Source organism: Macrotis lagotis, chromosome X (genome assembly GCF_037893015.1).
Source record: "Macrotis lagotis isolate mMagLag1 chromosome X, bilby.v1.9.chrom.fasta, whole genome shotgun sequence".
In the NCBI taxonomy this organism is placed as follows: domain Eukaryota; kingdom Metazoa; phylum Chordata; class Mammalia; order Peramelemorphia; family Peramelidae; genus Macrotis; species Macrotis lagotis.
The window spans coordinates 362,230,361-362,248,095 of NC_133666.1; the positions used below are offsets into that span (position 1 = coordinate 362,230,361).

At 34.3% G+C, this 17,735-nt stretch overlaps 1 pseudogene; it reads left to right on the plus strand.

Moving 5' to 3' along the window:
- The first annotated feature begins 416 nt into the window (after positions 1-416).
- The window catches only part of LOC141499120 (large ribosomal subunit protein eL6 pseudogene), a 50,610-nt pseudogene continuing 33,291 nt past the window's right edge, over positions 417-17,735 (plus strand).

A 17,735-nucleotide genomic window follows, 5' to 3' on the forward strand; every position in this document is an offset into this window, starting at 1 on the left:
ATATATTATCTTTAAATGCTATGAATGATGAATCAAATATTGGTCTTTTTGATAATGTATTTTTCCACAAATGGTTTTTGTTGCTTCAAATAGACTATTTCTAAAGTGAAATCCTTATTCAGCAATCTACAATGAACTTGCTTTTGTTGGGTTCATGAAGGATGAGAAGATTGTAATATAAAATCTAGTTCTGGGGGCAGAGAAAAGTTGATGTGGTAAAGACAAGCTCTTACCTAAATCTCCTCCAAATACATTTAAATAATGATTCAGAGTATTAGAGAGAGACAGAATCCAAATCAAGACAGAGTGTAACAATTTTCCACACTCATCCAACTTAAAGAATCAGCAGTAAAATTCTGTTGCACCTCTCTGAGAGAAAAGTGTAGCAAAGGTCTAGATAGCATGGACTGGTCCCTATGATCCAGGAACATGTAAAAGAGGATCACCAAACTGTTGGGTTAGTGACAGTGATGGCATTTTCAAGATGTTTTAGCCCAGAGACTACCAGTGACAACTTTGATGTCAGCAAGAAAAGTCAGTTGTGCCAAGGTGTTCAGCAGAGAAGACCCGGCCCAAATGGAGCAAGAAAAATTCTTAGGAGCCCTAAATCAGCCACGGTTGCTTCTAGAAATATCAGTCAAAAGACAGTAAAGGGGTCAGAAAGAGATTACTTTGCCATTATGGAGGAAGGATTCTGTGGCTTAGTCAATATATAGATGTGTGTTGCAATCCTGGGACAAAGTTCCAGCAGTAGCAAAACAGAGCTTGCTACTACATGGTAGTGAGAAACTGCCTTATGGTTCCAGGTGAGAAAGGAGTACTTGTGTTCACTATAAGAGCAGAACACAGATCAGGAGAGGAGCAAACTATCTCCTTCAATTATACATTCTTGGAAGAACTAAAACCTTCTGGGTTCCTAAAAATATCTCTGAAGACAGTTACCCAAATTAAGGTGGCTCCTCAGTTGGAAACAGGGTCATACCTTAATAAATAGTTAAATCAAGGCATTAAATTGTGGAAATAATCAAGCAACAGAAGAAAAATGACTGACCATAAAAAGTTACTATGGTAATGGGGAAGATAAATACAACATTCAGAAGAAGATAATAAATTAAAAGATTGACACGCAAGGCTCAAAATAAAATATGAATTGGTCTTAAGCCATGGAAGAGCTCTAAAATAATTTTGAAGCTCAAGTAAAGGAGCTAGAGGACAAATTGTCAAGACAAATGAGAATGATGCAGGAAAATCATTAAAACAGCAATTTCTTGAAAGAGACCAAAAACAAAAAATGCTGAAGAACCTGACATGTTAAAAACCAGACTTAAACAAATAGAGAAAGACAATAGGGAAAAGATTGCTTTAAAAAGCAGTATTAAAAGGGCAGAGCCAAGATGACAACAGGAGAAGAGGCTGTCATAGGTGCTCTTTCTCTCTAATATTTCAAAATATTACAAAACTTATAGAATAAGGGCTCTAACTAAATTTTCCAGAGACAGAAACCACAGAGAGATCCAGTGAGGCAATTCCATAGTAAGGTAACCTGGAAAATATCGGAAAAGCTCCACTACACACAGCTAGAAGGGTGGCCCACCAGAGTGAAGGAATTTCAGCCTCCCATAGGCAGCCCCAGGGTGCGTGGGAGCTGCACTCCTGGTAGCTGGGACACTTTCTTGACCTACACCCCCGGGGAGCACTGGGCACAACTTGGAAGATCAGTGGGGGACCTTTGCCAGAGCAAGCATTGAAGCCCAGTCCTCAGGGCACTAAGCCAGCAGCGTTACCATGGCAGCCCAGATACAAGGAAAGGAATCAAGTGGAGGCAGTAAGAAGGAGCCCCTAGGCAACTGAAACTTGAGTACCTGGCTTACCAAAGGAAAGAGAGTGGAGAGAGACTTCAGAGGTTTGTCCTCTGTACCTGGAACAGGACTCTGGGGCTCTGATCACATTCAGATACTGATCACAGTCTGTGCCCCCCATAGAACAGTAGGGTCCCACCCCACCTCAGCTCCATGGCACAAGGGTGGTGCTTGTGGTCATTCACAGCCCAGGAGGGAAGACAGAATTTCACACACGGTGATCCTTTTGCGGGCAGTGTCCCAATAATACTCAAAAGCTCAGGAAGCACCCCAAAGCCAGGCACAGGCTGGGGAAATGAGTAAATAGAGAGAAAAGAGGAACACCATTGAGAAATACATTGTCTATGATCCCAAGAAGGATAAATATACTCAATCTGAAGATGAGGAAGTACCTGCATCTAATGCCTCCAAGGAAAAATGGAAATTGGACTCAGGCTATGACAGAGCTCAAAATATATTTTGAAAATCGAGAGAGGTAGATAGAAGAAAAACAGGGAAAAGAAAAGAGCGAGATGAAGGGAAAACATGAAAAAGAATTCAGTAACTTATTCAGGGAGATCCAAAAAATTCTGAAGAAAATAACATGTTAAAAACCATCATAGGTCAAATGGATAAAACAGTTCAAAAAGTTATTGAGGAGAAAAATGCTTTAAAAATCAGAATTGACCAGATGGAAAAAAAGAAATAAGAAAGCTCTCTTAGGAAAACAAATCCTTCAGATGTAGAATGGAACTGAGGGAAGCTGCTGATACAACACTTCAAAACCAAAAGAATGAAAAATTAGAAGAAAAGGTGAAATATCTCATTGAAAAAACAACTGATCTGGAAAACAAATTCAGGAGAGATATTTTAAAAAGTATTGCGATACCTGAAAGTCATGATCAGAAAGAGTCTTCACATCATTGTTAAAGAATTCCTACAAGATAATTGCCCAGAAGCAAGGGGCAAAATAGAAATTGAGAGAACCTACCAATGTCCCCCAGGAAGAGATCCCAAAAAAACATCCCCCAGGAATATTATAGCCAAGTTCCAGAACTCCCAATTCAAAGAGAAAATATTACAAGCAGCCAGAAGGACACAATTCAAATATCATGGAGTGCAGTCAAGATCACACAGTACTTAGCAGCAACTTCATTAAAGGCTCATAATGCTTGGAATATAATATTCCAGAAGGCAAAAGAACTCAGAAAGCAACTGAGAATCAACTACCCAGCAAAACTGAATGCCCTCTTCCAAGAATAAAGATGGACTTTCAATGAACCAGGGGAATTTCAAATGTTCCTGTTAAAATGACCAGAGCTGAAAAGAAAATTTGATCTACAATAAAGGACTCAGGTGAAGCACAGAAAGTGGAGGAGAGGGGGGGGAAATATGAGGGATTTAATGATGATGAACTGCATGTATTCCTACATAGAAAAATGATACTGATAATATTCATAAGAAACTTCTCATTTAATAGAGCAGGTAGAAGGAGCTTTTATACAGTAAGCACAGGAGAGAGATGAATTTGAAGATATAATATAGTGTAAAAATGGAGTCAATGGCTAAAAGGGAAATGTAACAGTAAGAGCAAGGAGAGGTGGAATAGGCTAAGATATTTCATATAGTAGGATTTTTTTTTATTACAATGAATTATTGCAATGATACGGAAGGGGGAATGGAAGGGGGAATGAGGAAACCTTTGCTCTCATCAGAGGTGGCTAGGAGAGGAAAGAGCATATATATACTCAAAGGAGTATAGACATGTAGAGTAAGAAGGAGAGAAGGGGGACGGGGGAAGGGGGTGATATGAGTGATGGAGGAGAGGGTGGACAGTGGGGAGGACTGCTCAGATATAACACATTTTCTTTTTTACTTCTTGCAAGGGGCTAAGGGGCAGTTTGTGGGTTTGGGGCCTCTTGGCCCTAGGGCCAGTGATCTGTCTGCTGTGCCACTCAGCTACCATAAAGCACATTTAAGAAGAGGGACAGAGTGAAGGGAGAGAGAGAAAATATAGTATATATGGTAGTGGGGAAGTATGAATGGAAGGAGTTGCGATCAGCAATGGCAACAGTGGAAAAATATGCAATATGTGATGGACTTATCATAAAGAATGTGACCCACCCACAACAGAGCTGGAGGTGTTGCAACATAGACTGAAGCACATTTATTTACTATTATTATTATTATTATTATTATTATTATTATTATTATCATTACTACTATTATCATATTGGGAGGGGGCTTTGCAGGGCGTATGGGGCTGGGTGACTTGCCCGGGGCCGCACAACTAGGTGATTGTTGGGTATCTGGGACAGTATTTGGACTCGGGTGCTCCTGGCTCCAGGACTGGTGCTCTGTCTGCTCTGCCACCTAGCTACCCATAAAATTATCACCATCACCATCATCATTATCATCATCATCATCATCATTATTGTTATTATTATTATTACTATATTATTTTATTTCTTTGTTTCGTTCTGTTTTTTGGTTTTTGCAAGGCAATGGGGTTGGGGTGCCTTGCCCAGGGTCACACAGCTGGGTGATTGTTGGGTGACTGGGACCGGATTTGGGCTCAGGTGTTCCTGGTTCCAGGGCAGGTGCTTCGTCCACTGCACCACCTGGCTGCCCTTTTATTATAAATTATTATTATTATTATTATTATTATTGTTATTGTTATTGTTATTATTATTTTCTCTTTCCTTCACTTTATGGATCATGGGAGTCTATATTTTTGGGGGGAAGTGGTACTATGTTTACTCTTAAACAAGAATATTTTAGTAATGTATAAAAAAGCATCATTTGCACAAAAAAATAAAAACTAAATAAATATTTTCTTTAAAAAAGCAGTTTTGGTTGAAAGGAAATGGAGGTAAAAAAATCTCCAAAGATTATAATTCCCTAAAATATAGAACAGAGCAAAATAAAATTGAAATTTTTGTGAGATAATAAATAATAAACAAAATGCACATTTAGGAAAAAACAAACTAGAAAACAATGTGATATCTCTTTGGTAAAACAACTGTCTTGTGCAATAGATCTAGGACAGCTAATTTAAAATTTATTGAACTACATTGCAGCAGCTATCCAAAAATATAACCTAGACATCATCTTTCAAGAAATTTTCAAGGAAAATGCCCCTGATAGTATGGAAACAGAAGGTAAAATGGAAATTGAAAGAATCCACTGATCTAATTGCTAAAGAGATCCCCAAATATAGACAACTAGCAATATAATATCAGAGGCCCAGGTCAAGGATAAAATGTTTCAACTATCTAGAAAAAAGCAATTCATTTATCATGGAATACAGTCATAATAATATAAGATTATACTGCTGTTACATTAAGAAATTATAGAGCTAGAAAAATAAAATGCTAGAAGGAAAAAGAGTTTGAATTACAACCAAGATCGACTCCCCAAGAAAAATGAGTATACTCTATTGTGGGAAAAACAATGGACAATCAATGAAATAGGAAACTTTTGAACTTTTCTGATGAAAAGACCAGAGCTAAACAGAAAATCTGATCTTCAAATATAAGACTCAAGTAAGGTATTAAAAAGGGTGAACAATAATGGATATAAGGGACTCAATGATATTGATATTGACCTGTTTAATTCTTACATGGAGAGATCAACTGGAAAGTCATATGAACTTTCTCATTTATTAGGGCAGTTAGAGGGAGCATATTTAGATACAAGTCAAAAATGAAGGGATATATAATGAAAAGATGAAATTAATGGGTGAGAGAATAATGTACTAAGAGAAATGTAATGGGGAAATATAATGAATAATTTATTTCACTTATAAAAGAGGAGAAGGAGCTTTTGCTATGGAGAGGAAGCGGGCAGTGAAGTTAGTGAGCATTGAGAAAGGACTCGGAGGGGTGGCTAGGTGGCACAGTGGATAAAACACTGGCCCTGGAGTCAGGAATACCTGGGTTCAAATCTGGTCTCAAACACTTAATAATTACCTAGCTGTGTGGCATTGGGCAAGCCACTTAACCCCATCTGCCTTGCAAATATATATAAAAAAAAAGATTGCTGAGAAAGGACTCGGCATGAGATAAGGTAGAGTAGATCGTGGGAGGTGGAAATCAAAAGAAAAAAACATTAAACAAGAGGGATGAAAGATAATTCAATAATTGCTTGAATGATTGAGGAGTGCAAGAAATAGGATGCAGGACCATACAGTAGCCATAGTAACAATGGGGAAAACTTTGAAGCAAGTTTCTCATTTATCAAACATAGAGAATGGAGTCACATAAATAAGAATAAGTCATTCTCCAATAGATAAATAAGAAAAAAAATATGAACTGTATTCAGATGAGGTTATCACTGCTATTTTTGGCAATTAACAAGTACTAGGTCACAATAGATTAGATCAATGCAAATCAGGAATATTTTAAAGTATGACTTTACATCCATTGAATTGGCTAATAAGACAGAAAGGAAAAATGACAAATGGAAATTATATAAGGAAAATGAGTCATTATCATGGTTGAAGGAGTGAGAAAATGACCCAACCATTTTTAGAGCAATTCAGAAATATATCCAAAGGGTTATAAATCCATGAATATCCTTAGACTTTCCATTATTACTGAGTCTGTATTTCATAAGAAATGAAAACTTGGAAAGGAAAACAATACTTTTTTGTATCAGGACATTTATAACGACTCTGTTCTCTTGCTCTCTGGCAAGGAATTGGAAATTGAGGAGATGGTTATCAGTCGGAGAATAACAGAACTAATTGTGGCATGTTATTATGATGGAATGTTAATATGTTATAGAAAAAAATGAACTAAATATTATCAGTAAAACCTGGAAGTACATACATGCAATGGGAAATGTATTGAACATAAAGCAATATTTTAGAATGATCAGCTTTGAATGTGAGGTTTTCTCAACAATAGCTGCAACTCAAGTCAACTTTGAAGTACTTATGATAAAGAAGGCTATCCTTCTATAGAGATAGAAAGAGAGTACCTGAATGCAGAAGAAAGCATACTTTTTTAAACTTTATTTTTCTTGAGTTTTCTTTTTTTAGAAGTTAGATCTATGTGTTCTTTCACAACATACTAGTAGGGAAATGGTTTGCATGACTACACATTTTAAATCTATTTTTTTTTCAATGTAGAGTGGGAATTAAAGAATTTGAAACTCAGAATTTTTAAATTCAATCTTAAAAATGAATTTTACATGTTATCAGAGAAAAATAACACAAAATTTAAAAAAGAAATATATATATTCATATGTATATACATATATATATATGTATTTCTTACATTTATTCCCCAAAATATCACCTATTGTATAGAATTTTTAACTTCATTTTTGCCTAGGAATAAGTACTGAATTTGAATATATATCTAAGAAACGTTTTGGACTTTCAATAATAAGCAATTTAGTATTTCTTCTTTTTGCAATTGTTTTCCAATAGAAAATGTTTTATTTATATCATCTCTGCCAGGGCTACACTTATTACAAGGCTGTGCAATTTGTCATTTAATTCCCCCCCCCTTTCTCTTTTTTTTGAAAGGCAGTGGGGTTAAGTGACTTGCCCAAGGTCACACAACTAGGTAATTATTCAGTGTCTGAGACTAGATTTGAATTCAGGTCCTCCTGACTCCAGGGCCTGTGCTCTACCCATTGTTCCACTAGTTGACCCTTCTTGCTTTTTTCTAGTTGAGCACAGTATGAAAAAAATCTGGTAACATAATTAATATTTTTGTTATCTCAACTTGCAGATGTCTTGACAGCTTTTCCTTTTGAACCTTTATAAAACAATGTTCCTAATGCTTATGTCCTTTATTTTAAGATTCAAAGGGGGATATATTATTATATAATTTGTCTTAACTTTTGTACACAAAGGCAAGACACAGAATAGAATATATAGTACATTAATAAGTGATTGAAAATGCCTCTGATGAATATTCCCTTCGAATGAATTTAAATGTTTTCACTTTGATGTTTGAATCTAAAAACTTCCTAAAATGGTGAGTGAATTATGTTGAACTTATTAACAAAATAAACTGTTAAAAGCAATGTTACTCAAACCATGCTGAAGCCCTCCTGCAAATAACAATAATTGATTTGCCAGGCTTTGTCCTTTCCTTAGAATGAACATGTTCTGATACTGCCTGTAATAGCAAAATTCTTCCAGAAAGCTCTATCAAAAGAGCCATGTTCTTCTGCAAGTGTGGTAATAGCCCCCGTTTGATTATTAATTCATTTGGCCTTCATATGAATAATTAAGAACCACAGGACTGTAGCCATCATGTACCCACATGGTGCTCTAAACATTTGTAACATCCTGTTCAAATCTGATCAAGTCAATTGAATTAATTACCAGACACTGAAAGTATTTTTACATAGAGGGGGAAAAAATAGTTCTGTTTTTTTTTTTTTATTTAATGGGGCATGTTTACAATAGAGCACTTCAGTCAATGAGTATTCTATTTTTAACTAAAATATTATAATTAGCGAGAAAGCAGAATATTGCCAGTAGCTTGATTTGAGCTGAATTTGATTAGAATGATAGCATGTTTGCAAGTAAGGCTTGATTTTTTGCAGGAAAAACAAAATTATTGCAACCAATCTTCATTCTCAAATAATTTTGATGCAATATAAAGGGGCTTTTGCTTTAGATTAGAAACTTAGAAATAAAAATCAATAATTTCTGTGCCTGACTAATTAGGAAAACATATTTTGAATTTCAATAGTTTGATTGCTTAATCAATGTTTACCTTGGGGGAAAAAAGCTCATTTAATACTTTTCTAAAATGCTTTCATTAATCTTCTGTTAAGATTTTTTCTTTAATCATTTTAGCTAGTATTTTTTGTAGAATATGTCTTCATAAATTGAAGACAAAATTCTATTAGTATTTCATGTTTTTTATAAAATATGAAACCAAGTATTCTATGAAAGTGAACTGCAAAGGGCCAAGGAACTCAAATAAAAGTATAGGGTGAATAGAACAATGGCATGCACAGAAGGTTAGAGAGCCATTTTTCTGTCCCAGCCAAGAGTTTGTTGCTGTATTTAAGTTCAATATGAGAGCAGATACTCCTCTTATAAATGGTATGAAGAGAATAATATAACTCAGCTACAGATCAAAGGGAAGATGGGGGTGTTTCATTTTAATGGAAAAAGGAAAGTAAGGATATATTATGTAAACATATAAAGTTATTCTGAAATGTCAAGGATGAATAATAGATCTAATAAAAGAGGAAAATGTGTGGTGTTGACATCATTGATACTTGGAGAGATTAAAAACTTTGAATAAAAGATAGACTGGAAAAGCCTTTTTTTCCCAAAGAAATAGAATCTATTAAAGGTTGGACGGGGTAGGGGAATGATGGAGGAACAGAATAACTTTGATTACTATTACAAGGATTTAAAGCAAGCAGGAGAAGGAAATATGGTCAAATACACATAAGTAAATGTAAAAACAAAAGCAATTTTTATCAGTGGAATATATACACATATATGTTTGTACAGATACCTGTATATTTAGAAATTCAAGAACACATTTATTTGTCATATATGAAAATATATATATATATATATATATATATATATATATAAATATATGTACACACAGATGAGGAATTTGAGATATAGATCATGGGTCCAATAGGATAGTGTGCATGTAATTTTGTTGATGGGGAATTCAACTTTCCATACTGTTGTTTTTTGGTTATTTTAATTTATTTTTATTGAAGTTATTATTTGAGTTTTATAATTTTTCCCCCAATCTTACTTCCCTCCCCCCCACCATGGAAAGCAATCTGTCAGTCTTTACTTTATTTCCATGTTGTACCTTGATCCAAATTGGGTGTGTTGAAAGAGAAATCATATCCTTAAGGAAGAGACAAGAATTCTAAGAGGTAACAAGATCAAACAATAAGATATCTGTTTTTTCCCCTAAATTAAAGGGAATACTCCTTGAACTTTGTTCAAACTCCACAGCTCTTGATCTGGACACTGATGGCACTCTCCTTTGCAGACAGCCCAATATTGTTCCTGATTGTTGCACTGATGGAATGAGTGAGTCCTTTAGGGTTGAACATCACCCTCATGTTGCTGTTAAGGTATACAGTGTTTTTCTGATTCTGCTCATCTCACTCAGCATCAGTTCATGCAAATCCCTCCAGGCTTCCCTAAAATACCCTCCCTCCTGGTTTCTAATGGAACAATATTGTTCCATGGCATACATATACCACAGTCTGCTAAGGCATTCCCCAATTGAAGGACGTTTACTTGATTTCCATTTCTTTGCCACCACAAACAGGGCTGCTATAAATATTTTTGTACAAGTAATGTTTTTAACACTTTTTCATCATGTCTTCAGGATATAGAACCAATAGTGGTATTTCTGGGTCAAAGGGTATGCGCATTTTTGTTGCCCTTTGGGCGTACTTCCAAATAGCTCTCCAGAAGGGTTGGATGAGTTCACAGTTCCACCAATAGTGTAATAGTGTCCCAGTTTTCCCACAACCTTTCCAACAATGATCATTATGCTTTATGGTCATATTGGCCAATCTGAGAGGCGTGAGGTGGTACCTCAGAGAAGCTTTAATTTGCATTTCTCTAATAATTAATGATTTACAGCATTTTTTCATATGGCTATGGGTTGCTTTGATCTCCTCATCTGTAAATTGCCTTTGCATAACCTTTGAACATTTGTCAATTGGGGAATGGCCTTTTCTTTTAGAAATATGACTCAGTTCTCTGTATTGTAGAAATGAGTCCTTTGTCAAAATCATTAGTTGTAAAGATTGTTTCCCAATTTACTACATTTCTTTTGATCTTGATTACAGTGGTTTTATCTGTGCAAAATCTTTTTAATTTAAGAAATCATTTAATTCGTTTTTGGTGATGTTCTCCAACTCTTCCTTTGTCATAAACTGCTCCCCTTTCCATACATCTGACAGGTAAACTAGTCCTTTGCTTATAGTATTGATTTTTTTTCTAAGTCCTGTAACCATTTGGATCTTATCTTGGTAAAGGGTGTTAGGTGTTGGTCTAATATAAGCTTCTTCCATACTACCTTCCAATTATCCCAGCAGTTTTTATCAAAGAGGGAGTTTTTATCCCAATGGCTGCACTCTTTGGGATTATCAAACAGCAGATTACTATAACCATCTCCTACTTTTGCACCTAGTCTGTTCCACTGGTTCACCACTCTATTTCTTAGTCAATATCAAACAGTTTTGATGACTGATGCTATATAATATAATTTTAGATCAGGTAGGGCTAAGGCACCTTCTTTTGCACTTTTTTTTCATTAAGCTCCTGGCAATTCTTGACTTTATATTCATCCATATGAATTTACTTACAATTTTTTCTAACTCATTAAAGTAATTTTTTGGAATTTTGATCGGTGGGTCACTAAACAGTTAGTTTAGTTTCGATAGAATTGTCATTTTTTATTATATTAGCTCTTATATTTTCCCAGTTATTTAAATCTGATTTAATTTGTGTGAGAAGTGTTCATACAATTGTTCTTTGTCAGCCGTATAGTCATTAATAATTTCTCACATTTCATACTCCAGAAGATATAGGAACCAAAAAAGTCAATTCTAATCTGAACCTGTATCTTACAAATGAATTAGAACTGGTTGTTCTGTAGGGAAGTAACAAAATCTTCATGAAAAGTGACCACTTTATACTTAGTTGATGAAAGAGTAGAAGAGGTTAGCTGAGAATAGCATGACCTGTACAGAAGATTTCTGTAGCACAGGTTTAATTTTAAAAAATAATGTCTAGGTCACACATTGTCAAAGTGCATAGAAATTAGTCCAGGAAATAAAATCAACTCAGTCATAAAATTCTGAATACACAAATTTAAACAATTGCAAAGAAGAGAAAAAAGGTGGGAACTGCATAAAAAACAGAAATGGTTTGAGAATGCACTTTTCAACCAATTACAAAGATAAAAGGACAGGAAACTGTGAAAGAATCTAAAAGTAAACCATGTTTCCAAAGAAAAAGAGTATCAAGACCCTCAGAATGATTGAGGAAATTAAGATCACATGCAAAAAAAGGAAAAGCTTAAAGAGACATATTGGGAAAAAAGAAGAGGATCTATATAGGGATAAATGGGGAGGAGGAGAGACCAAAACAATGTGGACAGATGAATGATACAAATGAAAGTTTTCCAACTTTTTATATTTCTGGCTTTTTTTTAATAAGTAGAATATTATTTGAATTGGAAAGGAAAGGGGAACTATAAGAATTCGGGAACTGATTGTTTCAGTATAGAGATGAAAGAATCACAAAACTCTATTGCTTTTGCTTAGTTAATTCAGCAAATTGAGATGAATTAAATCTCCAGATAGTAGTAACAGGAGTAGCAGTAGCAGTAATTAAAATGTTAATGATGATGTTTGTCCTTTATTCTCAAAGAAGACCATGACATCAGGGAGGTGATGCCATAAAGATGCCATAAGGAGCTGTTAAACTGGATTTGAATGAAGGGTTGTTGTGCTATCACTTTCTCCTCCAGAGTCAGATAAGAATTGGGATGGCTGGAGATGGCCCTGGATATGAGGCAATTAGGATTGAGTGACTTGCCCAAGGTCACATAACTAATAAGTGTCAAGTGCCTGAGGGCAGATTTGAAGTTGTGCCATCCAGACTCCAGGGCTTCCTTTAGTAGTAGTAGTAGAAGTAGTAAAATAATTTACAATTTATAATAATAACAACAACAACAATAAAAAGTATTAATCTTTGTAGAAATTTTTTTCTTTTGTTTCGTAAATCACTTAACACTTCAGTACAGGACACAGAAAAAAGGAAAAGAAATGGATGGAAAGAAATAATTATTAGACATTTAATATATGCAAGGTATTTTGCTACTTTAAAAATACTGTTGCATTTGTTCCCCTCCATAACTAATAGTCTGGAGAGAGTTCTTGTTAGAGGACTGGGAGGTTAAGGGACTTGACTAGGATCACTTAACCAGTGATATATCAGAAGGAACAATTGAACCCACATTTTTCTGATCTCAAAGATATGTCTCTATCCACCATGTATTGCTGCCTCTTATTTAATGTTTACATTTTTATATGAAATTCTCATTTGTTATTCATTAATACTGTAAAGTCAAATTTGGTTGATGTGTTTGGTAACTAGTAATAGAAAACAATTTTACATTAGATCCATTTGATTGATGTGAAGTATTAACAAAATCACTCTCACAATTTTGTAAATTAAGAAACTGATTTTGAGAAAGATCAAATGTTTTGCCTAAATTCACAACCATAAATGGTAGAAATGGAAGTCAAACTCTTTAACCTAAAAGTACAACATGTTTTCCAATTGTGACATTCTAAATAAAAACCTATAAACACCACAAAAGAGGGAACAATTATGAGGGAGTGGGTTTAATTCTCAAGGAACATTTCATAGGCATCATTTGTAGATGCAACCTCAGAGGGGGATGATAACTCTCTGGGAGTAAATAAATTCTATGGGATAGGAGCCCCCACCATATAGTCAAAGGGTTCTTTGTCATATGACTAATAGGGAGCCTTACCGTGGTCACTGGAATCCTCTTTACTATATAAACAAACCTTTTAGACACTATCCTGAACTTTCATACCTGGTTATTTCTACACATATTGTTGACTTTGTTTTTCATTGTGAAATTTTCATATCTGTGTAGAAAAAAGGAAATAGTTCCATTCAATTCAATAAACATTAAATATCTACTATGTTCTAGGTACTTTGATAATAACTAGTCATGCAAAAAGAGGTAGAAGACAATTTTTATCCTCTAAGACCTTACAATTTAATAGGAAGACAATATGCAAACATGCATACATACACATATATTGAAGCTAAAAAAAGCTAAAAAATTATTGGAAGTAATGGAAGTAAACAACAAAAGCAAATCACTGTATGGGAGAAAGTGTAGAAGACTTTTCACAGAAGGTGGCATTTTAGATAAGGAATAATCTTGACACAACTCACATGAACTTAACTGAATCAGATACACATTTATCAACATGAATCATTGTGTTGCATAATGTCACTCATAAACTAAATAAAGTATTATTTTTGCCATCCCCTTCCTTGTCATGGTTTGGTCTTTTAGTCATTTAGTCTTTTATTCATTTAGTTTAGCAATCAGTAGTTCTCCCATAAGACAACTGCATTGAATTACCTTCATTATGCCACATTGCCTCTTAGAGTCATAAAGGATGTTTGAAATGTAATTTGATCACTCATTGATAGGATGCCCATTAATTGGGAAATGGTTATGGTGCATGAATACTGTGGAATATTGTTGTTCTATAAGAGATCATAAATGATTAGACTGTAAAGAGGCATGCAATGAGTTACAGAATCTGATGCTGAGCAAAGGGAGAACCCTTAAACAATGTACACATTAACAACAATATTGCACATGATCAACCTTGATGGATGCAATTCTTCTATGCAGTTCAGAAAGCTAGGACAATTGTATTAGATCAGCTATGGACAATGCCATCCATATCCAGAGGAAGAAAAATAAAATAAAACAAAACAAAACAAAACCAAAAAAGATTTAAATACTCTTCAGAAACTGATGAACTTATTTATAAAAATATCACTTATGTATTTTGTTTCTTTAATCCTAATTCCTCATATGGAAAATTACTAATCTATAAACATGCTTATCACAAATATATATGTACAATGTAAAACTAACTGTTAACCACTGAGGAGAGTGGGTTAGGAAGGGCGGGTGAAAGGAAATTTTGTTAAGTTAAACTATGCATATGCTCATGGATGAATGTTGAAAACCTTTCATAGCATGTATTTGTAAAAATAAAATATCAATAAAAATAAATAAATGAAATGTGATTACTGAATCACACTATTTTCTTTGCAAGAATTTAGAAAATCAATACATATGTCCTTCCAAAATGGAAAGAGGACCATTTCGCTAGGGGGTCAATGAGTTTGATTTTAATTTCAGGAAAATTATTAGTTTAATATTAAAGGAATTGTTTGTAACTATCTGGAAAAGGCACTATTCCCCTTGCATGAGACATCTTCTTTCTATTAATGATCTCCATTTTTTTACTATGATCAAGCATTATCTGTAATTCCTTTTTGTGCTTTGACTGTTTCAGTATATATCCTTAATTTCCTTTAATCTTCTCATCTTCTCCCATCCATGCCCTTGAGGCACAGAAACCTACCTAAGAGTTCATAAAAAAATAAAGAGGATGTCAAAGATAATCATAACTGTTTATTTTTATAAGGAATAAAAGTTGAATGACTTTTATCCCTGGATTTTTCTATGTCCATCACTCTACAGTGCATGTTGATGAAGAGAATGAAAGGTACATCTATATATTTGTAACGTCTCCATCCTAAGTCTTACAATAGAATCATTCAAATCACACACAAGTGTGGTCATATCCTTGATCTTTCCATTGAACAGAAGGATGTCACTTTAGTGATAAAAAAAAGAAAACAATCACTTTTTCGATGAATTTCTTTTATATTTCTATATGTACTTGAGTTTCACACCTTCTAAGTTTTTTATTCTAATCAGAAAATCTGGTCACTCTTCTACTTGGTACTTGCTGACATCATTACAGGTTATGCATTATGAAATTACTTTTCTCCTTTCTTATTTCTATTCTACCTTATCTTCTATTCTTGAAGTACTTTTGTCACATATCAGGTTAACTCTATTAACTACTATTCTTGATCGATAGATATGTTTTGGTATACACCCATATACATGTATACATATGCAATATCCACATTAATAGGCAGGGAACAAGTATATTAATATGTATATATGTATATGTATACACATATACTAATCTTATATGTATATATAATATACATATTCCTGTATATTCTGTATGCAAACATGTATAAGCATATGTCAAGACAGTAAGCATGTATATCTATGCACATATGTATATAGCTTAAGCATTCATTTTTTTTAGGTTTCTTTTTTTTTGCAAGGCAAATGGGGTTAAGTGGCTTGCCCAAGGCCACATGGCTAGGTAATTATTAAATGTCTGAGACCTGATTTGAACCAAGATACTGCTGACTCCAGGACTGTTGCTTTAACCACTGCGCCACCTAGCCACCCCCTAGCTTAAGCATTCTTACGCATATATATATATATATATATATATATATATATATATATATATATACATACATGAAGGTAAGGTAAGGGGAGAAAGCCAGTCAGCCAGCCAGTCAAGTAGACACACACACACACACACACACACACACACACACACACAGAGAGAGAGAGAGAGAGAGAGAGAGAGTAGGCTAGAGACAGAAATTATCTGTTTCTGTGTATATGTAGGATCTCTTTCTTGGCTAGTGGAAGATAGATTCAGGAAGAATTTGTTTGATGAATTCAGTTGAACCCCAGGTACACAGAATAATACGGAAGAAAGGAAGAAAAAATTCTTTGTTGCTTTGTGCCCTTTGGGAGGTATAATAATAATAATAGTTGCCTGCCCTTAGATATTATGATTTTGCTGCTATTCTATATAGAATCTGAATGGTAGGGGAAATGCAAAAATATAATGACCAACTGTTATTGATATGACCTAATAAAATGTTTGTAACAATTCATGAATCAGTAAAATTCCCAATGTAAATTTAGCATTTATTGTCATTTCACAAATCACCATAGCTTAGAGAATGGCATTGATTCTGGCTAATTTACAATTAGAGCAAGCATGTCGTTAATAGCACATCCCAGATCATCTAGAGTCTATTTTCTAAACTCTCCTATTCCTAACATTGCTCTTTTTGACATCTGTGACTTACACACAGGGATTTAAAAAACTGAAGTTGGCTGATTAGGATGTTTTTCCTCCACTGACAATGTGCCACAGGTACTGGAACCTGGACTCTTGCTTTTAGTTCTTTAGATTAAAGATCATGTTGGCTATCAAGAGTGTCTAATTCTAATTTACTGGGTGCTCTGTCTGAGCCCAACTATTCTTTCTGGCATTCAACAATGTTGTAAAGTAGAAGAATAAAAGCACCATTAAGTTTGCATTGATTTACAAAGCCAGAAACATTTGCAGAAGCTACAAATAGTTTGTTTTTCTTCTTAGTGTAGCAGCCAAGGGAGAAATTGAAGACTATTAGTTCTGCGTTGGCACAAAAAATTCACTATAGTAAATACTAATTATTGAACAACAGTTGACAAACTGTAGTTATAATATACAGGTTCACAGATCACCAAAGTGACTATTTTGCTGGAGTATACAAATGAAACTAATTTACTGCTATCAGTCCTGAACCCTAAAGGTCAGTCTTAATTATAACACCTTATAGCCACTTTTGAATTAGTAGAGAACAGACTTTAAATTCCAAATCTACTTGCTGAACAAGTAGCTTAATTTCTTCAGCCTTTAGATTCAGCATCACTAATAACAATATTATATATATTGTATATCTAACATACTAACATAATTGTCCTGAGAACCCATAAGACATGAAGTATTCAAAATTGCTCTGTTTTTCTTTAAGTTGTTTTATAAGATGTTCAAAAATCTTGAAGTCTTTTTAACATAGAGACCAATATAGAAAAAAGTCTAATTAAGCATGCATTTTAAACATAAAAGTATGCTACTATTTTTGCATCATCCTGCATGAATATCAACCATTATAGCAGTTGAAAACATTTTGAATAACCTGAAGTTCAAGAGCAATAGATATGAAGCATTGTTGAAACATTCTGAGAATGAAAATATTTCAATTTCAGGTGTTTACCAGAGTTCATTTATTGATCAAGTAGCAAGAGGTGTCTGAAGCTAATGAGCAAAGAAAGGGTTTGGTTGTGATAATTGTCCATAAGGTTTTTTTTAGGTTTTTGTAAGGCAAATGGGGTTAAGTGGCTTGCCCAA